At 33.0% G+C, this 14,775-nt stretch overlaps 1 pseudogene; it reads left to right on the top strand.

Annotated features, from left to right (window-relative positions):
• Nucleotides 1–8,220: 8,220 nt before the first annotated feature.
• On the top strand, nt 8,221–10,131 carry LOC110588405 (annotated as a pseudogene).
• Nucleotides 10,132–14,775: the final 4,644 nt, after the last annotated feature.

Raw genomic sequence — 14,775 nt, 5'->3', positions numbered from 1 at the left:
ACAGGTAGTGCTAGAAATTAAAAACAAACAAACAAACACCTACTCTGTAGTTCAAAGTTAGTAATCATGGATGGACCTTTTGTTAAAATAAATACATTAAATTATTTTATCTGGCGTAGTAGGGGAAATGTAGTGTTCTACTTTAAGAAATATTCTGGATATTACAATTGACATCTTATTAGGTCACAACGAGCTGCAATCAACACAACCGAGAAATGAAAGTGAAAAGATATTTAGAAGGCATATATACAGATGTTGCAACTTCAGGTCTTCAATGTGAACATTAATTTTTATTGTATCTTATGTCAGATATCAATTCGCTGCATATTATTTTTATATTAATTCAATTTTGGCTTAAATGTGTTGTTAAATGCAAGTACAAACAGCTTTGTTGTTATTTTGTTAATAATTCTTAGTTACTGTTTTAAACATTTTATTAAATTAATTTTGTAAATTATTTTCAACCCCTACATCAGTATACTGGTTGTGCTCTCTATTTGCCAAAGTTCTAACTCCTATACAATCCTGACTATACACAGAAAAAAACTGCTCCTACTTAATATGATTTTATTAAATTATTTTTCAAGTCAATTTTGAATATTAATCTACTTTATTAATGAGATCATGACTTAGCATAATTTCACAAAACAACATTTAAAAAAATTGTATGAGAAACAGCAATAGTATTTCCAAAGTCTCCAAATGTCCCCTTCCCGTATTGGCTGGATTTTTGCTATGTATGACTAATTTTAATATATCACAGTATCAGGTTCATATTTTGTCCAATTTTGTTTTTAAATTTCTTATTCTTTTTTATTTGGTTTCTTTTGCTCCTGTATTTTTGATGGTAAGCCTCAAATATTAAATTTTGCTCTCCCATATAGAAAATCTCTAAAAGCGCATCTAATGACTATTCTTCTTCATAAGTGTAAATATTACTTTTTAAAAGTACACTATAGCTATGTGTGACATTTAAAAATAACTTACTTAAAGCAGTTCTCAAAATGTTTGGAAATTGTATTTAGTGACAATGGGAATAAAACTTGCTTTTTGGAAAACCTTTAATACCACTTGTGAAATCTGGCATGGGAGGAAGTAAACAGGAAAAAATAATTACCTTCTAAAGTTTATAACTTGAAGTAATGCCTTCTATTTTATAAGAAAAATTATGTAAAATGAGCATATCAAAAAGAAAACAAAAAGCTGGTCTGTGAATGAGTTAAAGCTTTTTATGCTTCAATGCATAGTAAATGGTCGCTAATGAACAGTTAGCTGTTAATCTTTAGTGTTATTGTTATAAAATTAAGACACATTGTCATTAGCTTAAGAAATAATTGATGTAATGGATGGATCTAATACATTGTGAGATATTATTATTAGTCTCCAAACTTTCTATTGACATCAACTTTTTTCATTGTCCAGCCACAACCTCCCCCCCTTTTCAGCCCTGCACCAGTATATTCAGCCTGTGTCCAGGCTTGCCCTGTGACTCTAGTCAACTCCTGTGCAGAGACTATGCAGAATGAGTCCAAAAAGTTTATAGGGCCCTGAGTACATCTCACTATATGCAACTTCCCTCTCACCCAATATTTTAAATAAAAAATTAAAACCGTAAAATCAACTTCTAACTTTAGAAAACTTGAACTGGAAACATACCTGGGTTAAAGCAGATGAAGATTGAAGACTTAAGAAGCCAACATGCAGCTTAAGACATGTGGACAAAAGGTCCGGGTACCTGGTCTTGCCTTAGCTGCCAGGGTGGAGGTGTTGAGTAAATAACGAAATTACTTGTGTTATTATGTGTTATTTCTATGTGAATACAAGAAATACTAGCTTCACCAATCCCTCCACTCTTACTGAGCTCTGCCTACCTATGTTGTTTGTGTAGTTGAGAAACCAGTTATATAGCAGTTCATTTTTGCCCAACTATCAAGCTTTTGGCATATTTGCATCTGAAATAAAAATAACAACTAAGGCTATTCAAAGCAACTTATAATACTATAAACGTGCTTAATGCTTCAGTGTATTTTACAAATTACATTTAAAAAACCAGATCCAATGGTGCTGCTTTTATTAAATATTATAGGGTGATTATATTAGTCATAATATTTAACCATTCAACATATCTAAGAACTGACAAATCTCGTATCTGTCAAAAGCTCAATTAGGAATATTTTTAAAAGAGTAACTATTAGAAATTTAGTTAAAAATGATAATTTTCAATCAAAATGTAGAAGTGCATTTATATTCCTTCATGATATTTTTATGTCAGAATCAGTGACTCACAGAAATGACAGCTAAATGCTAAAATAATGTTGATAAGGTTGAGGTCAGGGGGAGGGGTTTATTTCAAGGAATGTCATTAAATTATTTAAACAGGAAGATTGCCAGAAAAGACAAAGTGAAAGTATTATAGGTAATAAAGTTTAGATAAAGCTACCCTAAAAGAATATTTAGTGAACATTCTTTAGGAGGCTATAATTAAAAATCAAAGTAAATTACAAGAAAATTTTCTACAAGGATCTAATAAATTTGTTAAAGTCCTTTATATACCACTGAATGTCTGTTATTTGTGTTTGAATTCCCTGGGAGTAAAGGGTCCTCATAAGTTTTGTCATTTTCAACCCAAAAGACATATTACAACCATGTAGTTTATTCCCTCATTTATTTCATTTATTTCTTCATTCCATAAATATTTGCTTAATTCCTTCAAATATGCTCAGCACTGTGCTAAGTACTAAAAATTTAACGAAAGGTTGAAAAAGAAAAAAATCACAATTTTTGCTTTTGTGAAGGTTAAATTCTAGTTGAAGAGATAAACATTAATTAAAAGCAATCACAAAGTGTCAAAATTGCAATATAAAACATCATTTGTATTTTACAGCCATTCTGGGGACATTATTCCAAATAGCCTGGTTTGCATTTTGAGACACGCATTAACATCAACCTTTCCTTATCCTTGATTTTCTACTATCTTCTTATTTGCATTGTTCTTTTTAAAATTTCAATTGTCCGGCGCCTGGGTGGCTCAGTTGGTTAAGCGACTGCCTTCAGCTCGGGTCATGATCCTGGAGTCCCGGGATCGAGTCCCGCATCGGGCTCCCTGCTCAGCAGGGGGTCTGCTTCTCCGTCTGACCCTCTTCCCTCTCGTGCTCTCTGTCTCTCATTCTCTCTCTCAAATAAATAAATAAAATCTTTAAAAAAAATAAATAAAATTTCAATTGTCCTCTAAAATTAATTCTTTTTTTCCATCAATCACTGGTATTTTTAACTCGTAAATTATTCATTCTCAAGATGGATGATGAGGGTGGCATAACATATCAAAATTCTGATGTTCATGTAATTAACAAATAGAACTAAACAATATAACTTACAAAAAGCACTACCAATGGCCAGCACCAAGAGTGCTTGATAAATTCTAATTCTTATTATGATACACATTAAGATTCTTGAAACCCTAAATATCCAATCAATGCTGGCCTAATTGGTGGAAAAGGGATGTTTTGCAATTGCAGTTTGACTTGTGGGACAGTGAAATGCCTCACTGCCTCACTATTTGCTTCCTTCTCCAAGTCAACATCTATGTTTTAAAGGTTGGTAAAATCTCTGGGATACTCAGACCTCTCAAGAGCATACTCATATAAAAGCACTCTATGGGCATATACTTGCAATATCGTGGCCCTACAGATAATGCTTAATCGAATGTGATGTGATGCCACAATAAAAAATTATAAAATGTTTAGGTAAGAGTAATCCAAAATAACAAGTAGCATAATTAGACTTAGAACATTGGATACTAGAATTATCACATGTAGAGTAAAATGATTTAAAAAAAGAAAGAGAAAATATGTGGAAAAGGTATAGACACTATCAAAATACTGAGATTTTTAAAAAGAATAAGTTGAATTTGTAGAAACAAAAAAATACAGTAATTGAAATTTAAATTTAGATTAGGTACAGCTGCCGATAATTCATGAACTGGGAGAGTTTAAGCTGAGAAAGACAAAGAGATGAGAAAATACATTTAGAGATACGGAATAGAATGTGAATATTCGATATATATTAGGAGTTTAAAATGTGAATATAGAGAGTGGAGGAAAATAAAATATTGAATAGACAATATCTGAAATGCCTTGGAACTTTTGGAAGATGTGTATCTTCATATTCAGTAAGTTCCCAAACAAAATAAATAAAAGGAAAACTACACCCAGACACAGAGTACTGAAATTGAATAACAGAAAGTTAAAGAAAAACATCTTAAAAGCAACCAAAGAAAAGATTACCTAGAAGGAATTACTTTCAGAAATACAGTGTATACATTTTGAAATAAAGTCTTCAAGGTATTTATAGTAAATAATTGTTGATCTAAATTTTTGTACTCTGTTGAACTACTAGTTACAGATAGGAATTAAATTAAGTCAATTTCAGATTAGTGAAAACAAAGTTTACCACTAACAGATACTCATTGGGTTTTTTTTTTTTTAAAGATTTTATTTATTTGTCAGAGAGAGAGAACAAGCAGGGGGAGCAGCAGGCAGAGCAGGAAGAGGGAAAAGCAGGCTCCCCACTGAGCAAGGAGCCGGATGTGGGACTTGATCCCAGAACCCCAGGATCACAACCTGAGCTGAAGGCAGACGCTTAACTGACTGAGCCACCCAGGCGCCCCTAGATACTCATTGTTAAAGGGATTTTCTTCTAGAAGAAAAATGAAAACAGGAGTGAGTGATACACAAGAAAGAATAGTGATCAAAGTAATTGGTGATTATGTACCAATTTAAAAGATATTAATACTATAAAAATAATAGCAATGACTAATTTGAAGAGGAAGTGGAATTAATTATGAGAAAATATTATGTACAATTAAAGAGGAATTGTTGGATTGAGGGGTTCTAAGTTCCTCATAGTGTTTGAGGAGAGGATTAACTTTATACTTTTTTAAATACCTAGTAAAGTTATAAGGGTAACTGAAAGACTGGAAGCAGGATAAATAACTTCTAACTGACAGAGAGGGAAAAGAAATTTTAAAATAATAAATATTAAGGATAGCTTAAAAAAAGGGAGGAAATTACATAAAAAATAAAGAAAATGGAAAGTATAAACTAAGGTGGCCAAAACAATACGTAAAATTTAAAATTTAAAACATGTATCTGCCTGGTGTTTTCTGTTTTCCTCCGGTAATGTCATCTAGTGCTTTGCCTGGACAGAGCTTAACATGAGGCTAGCAAAGGACAAATATGAAAAGGTACCAGCTCCACTTGCCACAGTGGGCAATGAAAAAACATATTTTGAATTGAAAGACAATAAATAGACAACTGGTAATGTATAAAATGACATAATATTGAGAATATAAGTGCATGTGATGTGTAACATATTTTGTGATCTTTAAGATTTTTAAATTAAATTCACAACCATAAGAATAAAATATTTAACTAAATTTTAAAAATGAAAGTTTCTATATACGATAAATTGTACAAAAATAAAATTCTCAACTTGAAGTGACCATTTCCTCATTTTCCTGTTTCTCCTTTTCCCCTCTAGCTCTTCCTGAAGGAGATCAACATTAATAAATCTATTATTTAAAAAACATGTTTTCAAAGATTTCTTAAATAAGATATCATAATTAATGTATATCTATGTTGATTTTTAATTCAGATTCAGCATTTTTAGAGTGCACAATAGCTTGTGAGGTAAGTATTATTCCAATTTTACAGATGGGGAACTTGAATAGAAAATAAATTAAATAATTTTTCCAAGATCACATTGTGTCTGTGATAAACAAAATATATCTGAAAAGGAGTTGATATACCCATTACATTTTAAATTTTAAGAAGTAATCATAATTCAGATTTTTGTTTTAATATTTATCATTTTGAATACTAATATATTCAAAACTAAGTCTCCTTTAAAAAAAGAAAAGCCACTAACTTTCCCATTAAGTAAATGATTTATTCTGCTTGATTAAATTGTATTGATTTCTATTTAGAATTATGATAGAATAGCTTGCTGCAAACTAATATATTCTAGCAAGAACACATAGAATAGTAGGGTGACTTTTTCAGCTTTATTGACAAATATAATTGACAAATAAAATTGTAAGATATTTAAAGTGTACAATGTGATGCTTTGAAATATGTATACATTATGAAAGGGATTCCCCTCATTGAATTATCACATCCATCACTTCACATATTTACTTTTGTGTGTGTGAGAGAACATTTAAGTTTTACTCCTTAGTAAATTTAATTATACACTACAGTGTTATAGAATATAGTCACCATGCTATACATTACATCCTCAGAACTTACTCATCTTAAGACTTAAAATTTGTACATTTTTATCAACCTCTCCCTATTTCTCTCTCCTGTCTCCTGACAACCTGTTTTCTTCTCTGTTTCTATGGGTTCAATTTTTATAGATGCCACATATAAGTGATACTATGCATTTGAAGTTAAATTATTATCAGCTTAAAATGCTGTTATAAATAGAAGATGTTTTACATAAACCTCATGGTAACCAAAAAGCAAAAGCCTATAATAGATATGCAAAAGGTAAAGAGAGGGCGCCTGGGTGGCTCAGTTGGTTAAGTGACTGCCTTCGGCTCAGGTCATGATCCTGGAGTCCCGGGATCGAGTCCCGCATCGGGCTCCCTGCTGAGCAGGGGGTCTGCTTCTCCCTCTGCCCTCTTCCCTCTCATGCTCTCTGTCTCTCATTCTCTCTCTCTCAAATAAATAAATAAAATCTTTAAAAAAAAAGGTAAAGAGAAAGAAATCATAGTGTACTACTATAGAAAATTATCAAATAACAAAAGAAGAAAGCAAGAGAGGAAGAAAGGACAAAAGAGATTACAAAGCAACTAGGGAACAATGAACAAAATGACAATAGTAAGTAGATTCTTATAAATAATTACTTCAGATATAAATGGACTATATTCCCTAATCAAAAGACATACAGTGGCTAAATGGATTTAAAAACAAGACCCAACTATATCTTGCTTATAAGAGACTCACTTCAGCTTTAAGGATACACATAGACTGAAAGTGAACGGAGGAAAAAGATATTCCATATACATAGAAACCAAAGGAAAGCAGATGTGCCTATACTTATACCAGACAAAATAGATTTTAAGCCAAAGACTGTCAGAAGAGACAAAAAGGTCATTATTTAATGATAAAGAGGTCAATTCATCAAGAGGATATAATAATTATAAATATTTATGTACCAATATATGAGGATCTAAATATGTAAAACAAATATTAACAGATCAAAAGGGATAAATAGGCAGGAATACAGTAACAGCAGGGAATGTGATACCCCACTTTCAACAATGGACAGATCATCCAGCTATAAAATCAGTAAGGAAACACTGGACTTGAACTTCATGTTAGATGGGAGGGACATAACAGATATGTATAGAACATTTCAGCCAACAGCAGTAGATTATACATTCTTTGCAAGCACACAAGGAACATCCTCTGGAATGGATCACATATTAGGCCACAAAACAACCCTTAATAAATCTAAGAGGATTGAAATCATATGAACATCTTTTCCAATCACAGTGGTACTAAACTAGAAATCAATTATGAGAGAAAACCAGAATTAATAATTGTGGAGATTAGTCAACATCCTGAACAATCAATGGGTCAAAGAAGAAATCAAGAGAAATAAAAAAAATATCACGGGACAAATGAAAATGGAATCACAACAACACAGCTTTTGGGATGCAGCAAAAGCAGTTCTAAGAGGGAAGTTTATAGTGATAAACACCTACATTAAGAAAAAAGAGAAATCTCAAATAAACAACCTAATTTACACCTTAAGAAACTAAGGAAAGAAGAAAAGTAAGCCCAGAGTTATCAGAGAAAAGAAAAAAAACAAAGATTGGAGAGGAAATAAATGAAAGAGACTAAAATGACAATAGATCAATGAAACTAAAAGCTGTTTTTTTTTTGTTTTGTTTTTACTTTTAAGATAAAATAGACAAACCTTTGCTAAACTTACCAAGAAAAAAAAAGAAGACTCAAATAAGTAAAATTATAAATGAAAAAGATGATATTACAACTGATAACCATACAAATACAAGAATCATAAGAGATTTCTAGAAATAATTATATGCCAACAAATTGGGCAACCTAGAAGAAGTGGATAAATTCCTTGAAACATATAATCTACTGAATTAAGAAGACTGAGCTTGAAGAAATTTCTCTTCTGAACAGACCAATGACTAGTCGGGAAATTGAATTAATAATCAAAAACCTCCCACCGGCCTCTGGGGAAGCCTGCAGAATCCCAGCCACAGCCAAGGTTGGTCTTGCTGGGCCTACCCTGGGCCCCAGGCTGACATCTACCCTGAGGCGGCTGCAGGTCTGGCAGGCTGTCCACAGCTGAGGGAGCCAATGCCCACTGCCCTCCCTGTACTCCCATTGCAGGAAGGCCCAGGTGGAGGGGGCACCCATCAAGCCATTCACCTGGCCCATGTGCAAGGGCCCGGGGTTGAAAGCTACAGTGTCCTTGGAGACAATGCTGGGGATAACATATGGGCCATGGGGATTTCAAAGAAGTGGGGAAAAAACAAGGAGAAGAAATAGAAATGTGGCACCAACCTGTGTGTGTCAAACATCTCTCATGAGAATGTATCTCACTGGAATTTGGATTCAGAAGTAGCTGTTTCTGAAAATAAAAACCTCCTACCTAGAAGAGATAGTGCAGAACCACCTGGAAATTCCATCTAACAACTGGTGTTAGAGCTTAATTTGTCAGAACATGCTCACAAAAGAACACAGAATGGTAAACAATGGATATTTCAGTTATGGAGTTATCCTTTAATGAAGGAACTATCATGGAGAACAGAGATTTCAGAAAATCATCAATGGAAACTAGGAATCACTAATCCCATAAATCTCTTCACTCTGAGCCACTCACTAACAAATGCTTCAGTTGATAAGCAAGTTTGTTCTTACCCTGGACTGCAAATGCATTAGGTCTCTGCTGGCCCTATGTTTGTGGAGACTTTTTTAAGGACAAAAAATGACCCTCACACTAATTCATTTTCAACTACAGAAAACGACTACAGTGTTGAAACTTTAAATGCTCCAAATTAGAATTTGACATATGGATATAGCAGTGTGAAAGAAAATTTAAGAGATCAAAGTGATTCATCTGAAAATAAAAAAGCAAATGATACTTTATTCAGATATTTTTAAAAGATGGACCTGAACATAAAGCCAAAAACAATAGAAAATGTTGAAGAATTTTTCCATATCCTGATTTTCCTTCCTCTTCATTTTGATACTTCGGACTTGCACAAATTAGCCCTCTCAAAGTTCGGAAATTGGAAAGCAAGGAATAATAGGGAATTTTCTGGAATATCCAGAAAACTATTGAACATTTGATTATTCATTTATTGGAAATGGAAAGAATACAACATGTGACTATACAAAAAGGCCAAGACAACAATCTTTTGTGCTTCAGTAGTTACTGAACAACACTCTCCCTTCAAAGCTATACCCAAAATGAGATGGCCAAAACTTCCTGACTCTTTGAGTCTTCAGACAATGTGTGTAGATAAACGTCAAGAAAAAAGAAAAAAAAAAAAACAACAACCAATTTTGTTTCTTGCAACCTTGAACAAAATGCTTCCAAATGTAATTGGAACAATGTTGACAAATATAAATGAAATTCTAAACCATCACCCTTAAAAAGTTCATCTATCACAAAACAATACATTGCAAATTATGATGACTATATGAATACTAAAAGCTCCATTTGAAATCCATGACAAGAACTCTCAACCAAGCTGATTACTATCCAAACAACTGGTTAAAATGGTTTTAGCAAGATGTTTGCCACTGGGTCTCCAATATCAGTTTCTCCTATACCTCTGTCTTTCCCTGATAAGCAAAGGGAAGAAATTAAGGCACCAAGGACAAAAACAAAAACAAAAACAAAACAAACAAACAAAAAAACCACACACACACAAACACAAAACCAAAAACCAAAAATAAAACCACACACAAACACAAAACTTTACCAAAAAGACATAGTATTGAACAGACTATTCTAAATTCAGAAATTAAACTATCACCTTAGCTTATAGCTAAAGAGAAATGCACACCCACTGACCAAAAATAACACTTTCATACATCTCAGTGTAAGCAAATCTATTCCAAGCCCAGCAAAAATACAATTAATCATTCTGAGATACAGGCATTAAACACACGCACATACATGCACACACAAAACAATTACTTGATGTGATATGGAGTGAAACTTGTGAAAATCATGACTGAGAATGTCTATATATAAATCCACAGGCATCCATGCTGACATACTTGACAATCTTTTGCATTTTATGTTTCAAAGAAATATTTCACTAAATAAACTGTTCTATTCAAAAGATTGTTCTTTTGTTGTGATTGTTTTCCAGTATAATTCCATCATCAATAAATGGTATAATTGATTTTTAAAAAATTCCCAACAAAGACAAGCTCAGAATCAGATGGCTTCCATGGTGAATTCTATCAAATATTTAAAAAAGAACTAATTCCAATCCTTCTCAAACTCTTCCAAAAAAAAAAAAATGACGGAACATTTCCAAACTCATTTTACAAAAAAAGAAAAACGGAAAAAAAAAAAAAAGACTTTTAAATATAGAGGGCAAACTGATGGTTACCAGAGGGGAGGTGGGTGGGAGATGGGTGAAACAAGTGAGAGGGACTGAAGACTGCACTTGTCATGATGAGTATAGAGTAATGTATAGAATTGTTGAATTATTAGATTATACACCTAAAATTAGTATAATACTGTATGTTAACTATACTGGAAATAAAACAACAAACAACAACAAAAAAAACTCTCATTCTATGAGCCTAGCATTACTCTGATACTAAAGCCAGACAATGATATTACAAGAAAAGAAAATTACAGGCCAGTATCCCTGATGAACAAAGATGCAAAAATTCTCAACAAAATATTAGCAAACCAAATTAAACAACACATTACAGGATCATACACAATGATCAAGTAGGATTTGTTCCAGAATGCAAGGCTAGTTCAACAGCTGCAAATCAATAAATGTGATACAGCATATTAACAAAATGAAGGATAAAAATCATATAACCATCTCAATAGATGGAGAAAAGATATTTGACAAAATTCAACATGTATTCATGATAAAAACTCTTCACAGACTGGGTACAAAGAAAAAATACCTCTACATATGTCAAACCCACAGCTAACAATAAACTCAATGATGAAACACTGAAGGCTTTCTTCTAAGATAGGAATAAGACAAGGAGACCCACTCTTGCCACTTATAGTCAACATAATATGGAAGTCTTAGCCAGGGCAATTAGGCAAGAAACAGAATAAAAGGCATTCACATCAGAAAGGAAGAAGTAAAATTGTTATTATTTGCAGATGACATGATATTACACCCAAAAAAACCCTAAGGACTGCACCAAAAGCTATTAGAACTAATAAACAATTTCAGTAAAGTTGCAGGATACAAAATCAATTTACAAAAATCAATTGCATTTCTATACACCAACAGTGAAAGATCAGGAAGAGAATTTAAGAAAACAATTCCATTTATAATACATCAAAAAGAATAAAATACATAGAAATAAACAACACTGGAGGTGAAAGATCTGTACACTGAAAATTATAAGGTATTTATTAAAGAAATTGAAGAAGACAAATAAATGGAAAAATATTTTGTGCTCATGGATTGGAAGAATTAATATTGTTAAAATGTCCATACTACCCAAAGCAATATACAGGTTCAATTCAGTCCATATCAATGAATATAAATGGAAAAATTCCAATGGATTTTCACAGAGATGGGATGATATTTTTTAAAAGAAAACAATTCTTTTTTGAAGTCATCTGAGTCCTGTCAGGGGGGCCAGGACTTGAGGGGCCAAATGCTCAGACAGACAAAAACCTATCTTCTGCTTCTTCAACATTCTGTTCCAGGTCTTACCTCATTCTTGATTCTGGGTGAGAAGCTATGAATCTGTGTAGAGGATGACTGTTAATCTTTGCCAAAATATTCTTGAGAGAAAATGTTAAATGAATAGTATGACCAAATACCTAATCACAGAACACTGACTGTAGGGAAATTGGAAATTTTGAAAGAACAATTATTTTTTGAGAAAATTATAAGAAATCCATATCCTAAAAGAAGTTATATGTTAGAAGAGAAATGACAACAAACAGTATAATTATTAAAATAAGAATAAATAATAGGAAAATATGATAATTGTTCATGGAAGATAATTGACAAAAAAATACAGTTAACAGCTCTGTTGTAGTAGGTTCAGTTAATTATATATCAGAAGCTGAAAATTCAAATGGGAATCCAGAAGTGAAGTACATTTGAATCATTTTTTAGTTTTAGCTTTTTACAAAGGGTTGTCTTAACTTCAAGGTAACAGCATTTTGAAATTGATAATTCTATAGAGGATTCTTCCTTTCCCATACATGTTTTTTGTCCTTTTGATTTTTAATGAGATCAAGGTTTTATTTGATAGAATATAAGAAGAGTATTCTAAATAACAGAGATTGTAAAATATTTCTGTTAGCATGTTATCTATGAAGAATGAAGATAAATTTCATTTCATGCTATAGTTTCTTCAAGAAATCCTGTGGAGAGTGACAACATAAATCAATTTAGAACCATATTGTGGTTGAATATATAGATTTTGTCAACAGATAATGTACTTTTAAAAGCACTACAGTAGAGGTTTTGAAAATTATACTGAGTGCCCTTCTCTGGGTGCCACCAAGTTACTTTTCATGCTGATTTCATTTATTCTTATACTGATTTTTTTTTCCAGTGTAAGGTTTTGTGATTCTTGAGAGCAGTCAGTGGATATTATTATTTTTTTCCCTGTACAAGAATTGCACAATAAAAACCTCCAATATTTAATTGGCTTGAATTGAAGTGAAATGGGATTGAATTAAATTGGGTTGAATGACCTGTTGTACTAGGAAGGGTCTATTCAGAAGATGAGCATCTGTCACTCTAGGATCTGGGATATTATCTGAGTAACACTAGTATGAAATTATTACAGTATAACTGATATAAGAATGGACTTGACACTAATAATCATGAATGTGGAAAATGCTATCCTTTTACCTTCATAAACATGCTTAGTTTAGTTTAGTTACATTACAGAAATTACTTTTATAAAATAAACAAGAAACTTCTTTCTCTTTTTCTTTTTTCTATTTGCCCATTTTTTTTGCTAGGTTATAAGGGGCAAATTTGGGATAAAACCGTGAGCTCATTTTACAGCCTGCTAATAAATTTGATTTTCTGTGATAATGACAAAAATCTGTACTTCCATTTTTAAGTAAATAATTTTCTTAACTGGCTTTAAGCTGTGTGAATGAAGAGAAAGTTTTTTCACCATTAGAAAGGGCTAGTTTATCAATCTCTATTTAATCAGTAAATGTAAAAGGATTTGTTTAATAAAGAATAAAGCTAGGGGCGCCTGCATGGCTCAGTCGTTAAGCGTCTGCCTTCCGCTCAGGTCATGGTCCCAGGGTCCTGGGATCGAGCCCCGCATTGGGCTCCCTGCTCTGTGGGAAGCCTGCTTTTCCCACTCCTGCTCCCCCTGCTTGTGTTCCCTCTCTCGCTATGTCTCTGTCAAATAAATAAATAAAGTCTTTAAAAAAAAAAGAATAAAGCTAAATTACCACATTTTTACTTCCATTTTTTTTCCAAAATGAGATTTTTTTTTTTTTGTTCCTATAGTATTTCTGGCAAAAATGGATCAAGATCTCAGTGGAAACCTTGCAAAGTTGAATAGATAAGAAGTTCGGAATGAACATAATTTAACCTTCAGGAAACCAGAAATTGCCTTGTCAGAGATTTTTAGAACTGTATCTATTCATTTGTATTAAGTTGTACGGAATAAATTCTCAATTTTGGGGGGCTTATGATGAAGGGAAAGGACTAAGAATTAGTGTCTGGAGGTGAAGAACTATGAGAGAAAAGAGATGCCTAATAATAAAAAGAAAGTAATCAATACAATTTTGGGGAGTAAACAAGTTTTATTAAATTAGCCAAATGAACTCAGTATTTCAGTATCACATAGAGCTGACCTCACACAAGTGTACCATGGAAACAAATAGCTGTCGAACTACAACAACCAAAAAACCACAATTGATATAGCCCCTGCTTTTTATAAGTGTATGGTCAAGCATGGATGTGGTTTACTGCAGAAGTAGAAACTGTGTTGGATATTTTAAGCAGAAGGAGAACTAATTGGTGTAACCGTGGGAAGGACTGGAGGGGTGGGCTCCTGACAGGCTGCCAGTCAGACCTCCCTGAACTGCGTGAAACTGATCTGCTGGGGGAGCTGCTACCTGTGCCCTATCCAGAGGGCAAAAGAGCCAGGAGACTGACTACCTGTTGAGCTGTTGAGTTCAAGAGCACATGGCCATTGAAGATGGGACTTCCATGGCCATTAGTACCACTTGACCCCTTTGAAACCAGAGACTATACCCTAGAACACTGCTGCAGAAAATCTTCACCTATCCATGACCAAGCTGCAAAGCTGAAAACGGTAGCAGAAATATGACTTCTATCTAGTTTTTGCCTGCCAAATTTCAGTAAATTGCTTCTAATTAGCAAAATTTAATTACATTCAAAACATCAACTTGCAGTGAACCCTAGCAAATGTAGTTTTTAATTTTACAGCTCTAGCAATTTAGTAATTTATGAAAGAATATGGGCATAGATGCAGAACACCTATCCACCATACC

Source organism: Neomonachus schauinslandi, chromosome 2 (assembly GCF_002201575.2).
Source record: "Neomonachus schauinslandi chromosome 2, ASM220157v2, whole genome shotgun sequence".
NCBI lineage: Eukaryota > Metazoa > Chordata > Mammalia > Carnivora > Phocidae > Neomonachus > Neomonachus schauinslandi.
The sequence above is the reverse complement of the archived record's forward strand: the minus strand, read 5'-3'. Positions and strand labels throughout refer to the sequence as shown.